The sequence below is a fragment of the Sceloporus undulatus genome, chromosome 5 (assembly GCF_019175285.1).
Source record: "Sceloporus undulatus isolate JIND9_A2432 ecotype Alabama chromosome 5, SceUnd_v1.1, whole genome shotgun sequence".
Classification (NCBI taxonomy): domain Eukaryota; kingdom Metazoa; phylum Chordata; class Lepidosauria; order Squamata; family Phrynosomatidae; genus Sceloporus; species Sceloporus undulatus.
The window spans coordinates 35,031,844-35,039,890 of record NC_056526.1 but is presented as its reverse complement, the minus strand read 5'-3'; positions in this window follow the sequence as shown (position 1 = coordinate 35,039,890).

The following is an 8,047-nucleotide window of genomic DNA, read 5'->3' as shown; positions in this document are numbered from 1 at the left end:
GCTCCCTTTGTTTCTTCTTGCTGCATAAGGTTTAAGTGTGAGTTTGACAGTCACACCTGACAACAAAAACATCTAAATCTTGTGAGGCAAAAGTTCACAAGAGCAGTCCTATCACTGGTTTCAGACGGGGCTACTACCTCTCTTGGCAGATATTGATGGACAGTAGCATCTCCTGACTGTTTCACCTAAGCTTCCCAGCAACTCTAATCTCTTAGGATGGATGTGCATGTGATACTTGGCTGATCCCACACTCTCTACCATCCTGCTACCACCATATTTGGTGAAGGTTCCCAATTTTATTGCCAGTGTTGAAATAATGTTTGTTGGCCTGGCCAGATGGTTTCTGTAATAGAACCAAGGAGGAATACCATTTTTTTCTTTTGATTCAGGCAGCAAGATGTCTTGGCTGAGCCCTGTTGGCTGGCCAGATGTAAAGGTCACATATTTGACATGGCCATGGAGCTTGCAAAAGTACAGTATTCTTTCTTTTCTTTCTTTCTTTCTTTCTTTCTTTCTTTTTTGGAGGCCAGTTCCAAGAAACACCAGGCCAGTAAGCATGCTGGTTGAGGAATTCTGGAACTTGTCTTCCAAGAGAATAAACTTCCCAAGGTCTGGGTGGTCATTGTGCAGTTGTGGTAGATTTGTCCTCCAGATTCCCGCTTGCAGATTCAATAAACTTCAATAATCTCATTTAAAAAACTTCTTTCTCTCTCTTCTTCTTGCAGACTCCATACTACCAACATTAGAAATTATTGTGAAATTCAACTCTGCTTCCATAGGGATTAATTAGCACAGTCGTTCATACAACTATCATGGAAAATTCTTGACTCCCTCGGCTGCACAAGAGAAGTGCCATTTTAAACACTAAACAAAATAAACTTGACATTTCCACCGAGAATACAATCAACAAGTGGCTGCAGCGTATGAGTCCCAGCTCCATGACAAATAACAAAAACAATGAAAACTGGAAAGAAACAAGGTAACCAAATGAAAAAGAATGGCTGGATTTACAGAGGTAGAAATGATTCAGTCCTCCAGATGCTATTAAACTGGAACTCCCATCCGCTCTAGACAGCAGAGCCAATGGTGTGGAATGTTAGGTGCTGCAGAGTTCATCCATGTCTGGAGGATCACACAGTTCCCATCTCATGTAAAAAAAATTGGTTTCATGTTTCAATCAATTATACTGTGGCTTCCTTCAGGAACTACCAAAGAAAAGGACAGCTTCACACTTAAAATAATTATGCATTTATAAGACATTAGGATAAAAACATGCACATCATACAGGAAAGTATGGTTGTCTTACACCAACAGATGAACAACCCATAGACACCTCTGATAATTGATTTGCACATTTTGTAAAGCAGGAAATGATGGATTACTTGGAGGAAGGGAAAATTCAGCACACACATGTTCATGCACAGATGGAGAGAGAGATTCCCCCCTCTCTTTTGTTTGTTTGTTTGTTTTATTTTTATCCTGCCTTTCTTCCAAAGTGGGACCCAAGGCAGCTAACAACATATATAAACCACATTAAAACACCAATTAAAATTGTACAAGTGAAATCGTAAAAAATATAAAATTTAAAACACACAAAGTTAAAAATAATAATCTAAAACCAACCCCATCATCCCCCAAATAAAACCAAGCCTGCAAGATTTTACAAAGGTCTGTTTTAAATAAAAATGTATTTGCCTGCCGGCAAAAGGCCAGCAGGAGAGGGCCAGCCTAATCTCCTGTGGAAGGAGACTCTTTTGATCCTACTCTGAGAGCAGTAGATGTTTTCAAGGATCATACTGACTCATCCCAAAATACAGTCAACCTTTCATATCCATGGATTCTTCATCCACAGATTCAACCATGCACAGGTTGAAAATATTCCCCAAAGATATAAATTCCAAAAAACAAACATTAATTATGCTATTTTATTGTTGGGCAGGGAAATGCTAGAGAAGCATCCAGCTATGTTCCTATTGCTGAAAATACAGTCATTAGTAACAAATGGCAAAGGAATACCCTCAAAGTGTTCAGATTTGACAAGGGCAGTCATAATTATCCCTCTGTCATCCCACTTTTTCACCAGCTTTTAAAATGCTGCAGTTTGTCTCTCCTCCTCCCACTTTTGTCCTCAAATTGATTCAGATTGCTGCAAAATGAGTTCAAAGTGAAAAAACAGTTTGCACTTAACCCAGCAAGAAGAGTAGAATTTTGCCTTTCCCATTAAGCAAAAGCAAACTGCTGCAGCCTTTCCTAGCTTGTGTGTTTTTTCTCATTGATAACTTTTGCCATCATGACCACACTCTGATGTTGCTCGGCTACCTAAGTCCTGGTTTTCATCTGCAAAATGTCAAAGGGTATGCAAAGATCCCCTGGAAATCATGGAGAACACCTCATCACTGTGCACCCATAGGGTTATAGTTAGATAATTCTCTGCCTGCTACCTACTTTCTACTGGCCAGTAAATGGTTGTGTTGTGAGGGAACTGCTGCAGCTAAAAAGTGGCTTTGGACAGAGAGTGATGGAGAAGACATGTCATACTTCCACATGGCAGAATATTATATTGCATCTCCTTGATCCAAGATCTAGGGCTGTGTCTGTTGCCTAGGGCAGGATGTTTCCCCCCAAGATGTAAATTTTCTGTAAAACAGCTAAACTGAATGCTTATTTCTGATGTTTCCAGGAGGTTCACCTACCTGCCTATTAAGTGATATTTATGTTTTTCCTGTATAAAACCTATTTCATGGACATCTGATGGACCATTGCAGAGTTAGAGCTGCAAGTCCATTCCATCTGACTATTGTTGATGTTGTTGTTTTTGTTTTCTTTGGGCCCTGACAACCTGTTCACTCCTTTTCTCTATTATTTGAATTGCTGGTTTGCTCTTATTTGATCAAATGGATATGTTTTCTAACTGTATTTTTGTTGTTGCTAAATTTGTTTTTTAAATGGTTTTATTATTTTTTTCTGAGTCACTTTCAGTACAGTTGACTATGAAAAAACAGCATGTAACTAAACATATAATAATAGCACAACACTCATTCTCTAGGGTTGTGCTAGGAGTGCTAGGGTTGTCAGATTGACAAATGGAGAGGGCTCATGTCTGTGTAATGATTAGGTAGAAGAGGAAAGTTTAACAGATGTTGCTTGTCAGGTAGCCAAATAACAAGCAATTCCTGCTAAAATTCCTTATTCTGTTGTAATTGTTGTATGCCTTCAAGTTGTTTCCAACTTATGGAGACCATAAGGCAACCCTATCATAGGGTTGCCATAACCTGGCGGCCCAATGAAACAGCATGGATCTGTTTTGGTTTTGTTTTCTGTTGTATTTTTTCCTGCTGTTGTTAAAGCTGAGAGTCAAAAAAATCCTTCCTGATCTCCCAGAGATCTTCCAGAACATTCAGACCTACGTCTTCTGTCCCCCACCATTGTAAATAAATAAAGTGCTCAAGCTCACTCTTGCAAACTTGTTCAAGCTGAGGTGCACAAAGCAATCATGAAGTCAAAGGCCTCCAGAGCTTAGAAATGTTATCTTTTCAGATGTTTTTTGACGCGAATAAGAATGTCATTTCATTTCATCTTTTCAGATGACAACCTCTCAGAATCCCCCAGCTAGCAATGCTACCAGCCATGGCTGGCTTGAAGACTTTGGGAGCTGTAGTCCAAAAGGTAACATTTGTGAGCCTGCTTTTGTTTACCCCATGAAGTCCGCAATAGGGTTATCAAGCGCCTTTAGTATAAGGATGTCAGATTTTTGAGGGCTGGAAAACTTGTCCTTTATAGAACTGGCAGATGTCCCTATTATAAAGGATTCCCCTTATTTATAGGTTGGAAAGCCACTTTTTGAATAGACTAACAAGATCCCCCCCCCAAAGCCCAAACAAACATTTGCATTCTCCGAAGATGCCACATCACAGATGCTGGTGAACGTCAGGAATAAACTCTTCTAGAATATGGCCACATAGCCCAAAAATCCACAAAAAAAAAAAACTATGGATGTCTGGTCATGAAAACCTTCAACTTCAACTTAAACATACTTCTGGTTGTGGACCCTTCATAAAAACATAAATCTGTGCATCATGTAATTTGGAGATGTGGACAATATCTTAACTTTGCGAGAAACATGGCTGAGTTAGCTGAACAATACTTTTTGGTATTCCTACTGTCCCTTACTGATGTTTTGAACCTGGCACTTGCCCACACAGATGGGATAAGAAGTCGGCATTGGGATGTGCAGCTTCCAGCCAGCCTTAGATTTAGCATCCTATCTCTTCTCTTAGGAATTGCGTACTGCATTGTACTGCTTATTTCTTGTGAAGTTCACGTAAAAACACCATGAACAGCTGCTCATGGGTATCAGCATGCACATCTGTCTTATTCTTTCCTAAAGGGAGAAAGTGCTAAAAGAAATTCACCTAAGAAAACTGGCAGGCAGTTTACCCTTGAGGATGTAAAGAGCTGCTACACTGCATTAGACCAGTGGGGCTGGAATGGACAAACCTTAGTTATATTCAGAGTCTACCCTTTGAAATGTAAAGCCCCATTTATTTCAGTGGGTCTACTCTAAGTAAGTCTAGATGCAACCCAGTCAGCCACCTTTACCAGCCTTCACTTATAACTGCTCCCTTGATATCTTGTTTGCTATGTTGGTAAAGCTCTCCCAAAACCTATTGCCAGTCAGCAGCCTCTCCAAAAGATGAAGGATCGGAGCATAGAGGGATGACATTTCCACCCCTCTCCTGGCATATTCCTTGCTACAGCCTGCTCACTGCCTGCAAGAGGAGGTGAAAATGTCACTATTCTGCCAGTTATCAACAGAACAGGCCTCCATCTCTCAGCCTGGTAAAGTGATAGGGGAGGCAAGAGATGGTGACTTGCAGTTACAAATGCATATTTAAGTAGGCTATGTAGAATACGGTCCATTGACTTTCCTGTCCAGAATTTTCCCGAGTGGCAATTCACCTTTTGAATAGGTTGCACTCTGGCCTGCACGTTTAACATTTAAAAAACAACTTGTTTTTCAAAACCAGAAATAGATTTCCTGCCATTTCTGGGTTTTGCTTTCTTTCTGCATTTTTTCCATGCAATTCCCTGAAGATTTCAGGGCAGGAAACTACACCACGAGACCCATGAACAGCTGCAATTGGTTTCCAACTTGCTCTAGATCTTCTATTGCCTTGTATTCTCCACAATAAGTATAGTTTGTCGATACAGATTCTCAGCATATTATGTTGCATGAATGACTGGATAGCAAATAACTGGTTCAGGTGGTTCAAAATTCACTATATTAGAAGGCTGCAGCTGAGTCTCTTATTTTTGCTTTAATTGCTAGCATACTTTTCTTCAAACATACACATGTCATTTTACTACCACTCCTTAAGCTGCTTCAAGTTTCACAAGAACTCTGTCAAGGATGAACCTCTGGGGTCCAGCCAGTAGTGTTCCCATGCCTGGTGTCACCCGGTGCAGGAGAGCTGCCAGGGAGGCAGGCAAATGAATGTGCTCACCCTTCTCCTTCGCCACAGCAGTGGCTTCCTCCTGAGCAGGGAGCGGCTACTTTGGCGAACCTGGAGGACTGTTCTTGCCCTTCTCCTTTACCATGCAAGTGGCTTCTTCAAAAGGGAGCTGCCAGCGTGATGAAGCTGGGAAAGGCACACTTGCCCCTCTCACATCAAGGCAGCAGGAGGGCCTGACAGGTTGTCACCCCTCTCTGAGGTGTCACCTGGTGCGACCACACTCCCCACACTTCCCAGTCACGCCACTGGATCCAGCCACTGGAAAAGCAACCTTTCATTGAAGAACAGCAAAACCATACAGCAAATAACTTCCAGGAAGGGAATGGAGTTTCTGTCTCATAGGTGATTATCACACCATGGCCAATTCAGCAACAATTGCGCTTTTGGATGGTAGTGCAACAGTAGTTACTTAGCAATAGTTATTTTCACAGGACACCAACTGCGCGACAACCATTGCATAAAAACCTAATTAATTGCATGATTGCATTTTGCACACATGCATGAATGAATCGCTATTACATTGTGAGTGATGTTTTGTGCATGCGTCATTTTGGCACTACAGTGCATGTCTGACATTAATGTTTCATCAAGTACAGAAAAATTTACACACACACACACACACACACAACACACACACACACATTACAACATAATTCTATCTGGGCGAACAGTTATGTCCCATAGCTTCCAACAAGACTGAAATCCACTCTGGAAAGATCCTAGAGTTGTGAACAAATGCCTGTGCCGAAAGCAGTGTGAGTAAATGTCCAGTTGCGCCCACAATAACACCATTGCTTTTCTCATTTGTGTAATCGTGCTTCAATCATGCTGTTGAAAACTAATTCGCGACAGTTCCCCATGAATCAGTTGCTGTTGCCAGAGCATCTGGTTCTTCTATGGGGGCAGTCTGGGATGAGTGTGATGTCTTCTGAAAAGGTTTTGCATCATCACACACATTTCCCTGGGACAATCCCTTTTACTCCTGGTTTTTCCCTTGTCTGACAATCCCATAGTTGTGCAGAGCTCTGATGTAAAGGGGTCTGGTACTTTCTCCCATATAGGGTTGCCAGAGTGAAAGCTACAAGAGCTCCGGTACCTTTAATGGCTGGTGTAGAAGAGGGAGTTTGAGCAGGTGTTGCTCATTTCCTAACTGTGTAACATTCAACACTTACTAAATGTCCTCGGCCAATTTGCAGGAGATGCACTGCAAATTCCATGACAGCTGGTAATTAGTTTGCAGAGGAAGGTGTTTCAGATGTAGATAATGTAGAGCTATCCTTTTAGTGTGTGTGTGTATGTGCAGAATATGCCTTCAAGTCACCTGTTGACTTATTGCAATCCCATGGATATCATAGGGTTTTCTTGACAAGGACTACTTCAGGGTGGTATTGCCAGTTACATCCTTGAAATATAGCCTAACAACACCTGCTATTCATTGGTGGCCTCCCCATCCAAGTATTAACCAAGGCTGACCCTGCTTATTCCAGTATCAGATGGGCTTTAAATATACAAGGCTTTAAAGTCTCAACAGAAGTTTGTAACAAATATGAAAAGGGAGAGGGAGCCAATGGAGGGATACAATAAAGCAGAAATGTGATTGAAGCAGTGAGCAGACATGATAATGTGTGCAGCTGAATGCTGGACAGAAGTTAAAGGACGGAGTTGAAGAAGAGGAAGCCCCGCCACTGCCAAGAAGGAAGTTACAAAATCCAGTCGCAAGACCACTAGGGCATGGACCAGAATCATGGCAGCAGAGGCCAAAAGAATGGCAGATTTTAGTGATTATAGAGAAAGAATCTGTATGCCTTGGCTATAGCCTGAATCTGGAGGATACAAACAGGGAGAATAAAAAATGAAACTAAGGCGGGTTACAGACGGGCAAAAACGGGTGTGCTCATGACGTCATGAGGTATTGCTTGACGGCCCTTACCTGAATGCCGTCATGAACGCGCCGCTTGCACACCCCAAGCGGGAAGAAGCGGCATTAAAAAGGTGCCGCTTTTTTCCCTTCTTTTTGATAAGCGGCGTACGTGCGCATCTCCGTATATAAGCTGCTGCACCGGTACCCACAATTGTCACGCCGCAAATTTAAGTTGCCTATTTAAAAGCTCCGTGTCTGCTGCGTCGCATAATGAGTTGGGGTCCCGAGACAGGCGATTTGCAGTCAGGCTTTAATTGCAGCGTCAGATGCCATGCAGCTGTGGAAGCTGTGGCGCAGCTGCACTCTATTTTAATGCTGTAACCCTAAACCTAGAGCAACATGTACGCATGCGCTGCTAGAATCGTGGAAAGTTGTAAGTTTTGCTGGCGGATGTTTGGCTGGAGAAAGTGATAAGGAAAGTTTGGAATTTAAAGTGAACCACTACACACATCCTGCGCCATTTTCCCTAACAATAAAAAAACGCTAAAACTTTAATATTTACATATGTACAAGGAGGTGATGGGGGGATGGCAGGGGACCAGTGGTGGCAGTGGTGGCAGTGGCGACAGCTGTGGCTGGCATTGCAGATTCAGCAAGAGCGGGGGATCAAAGG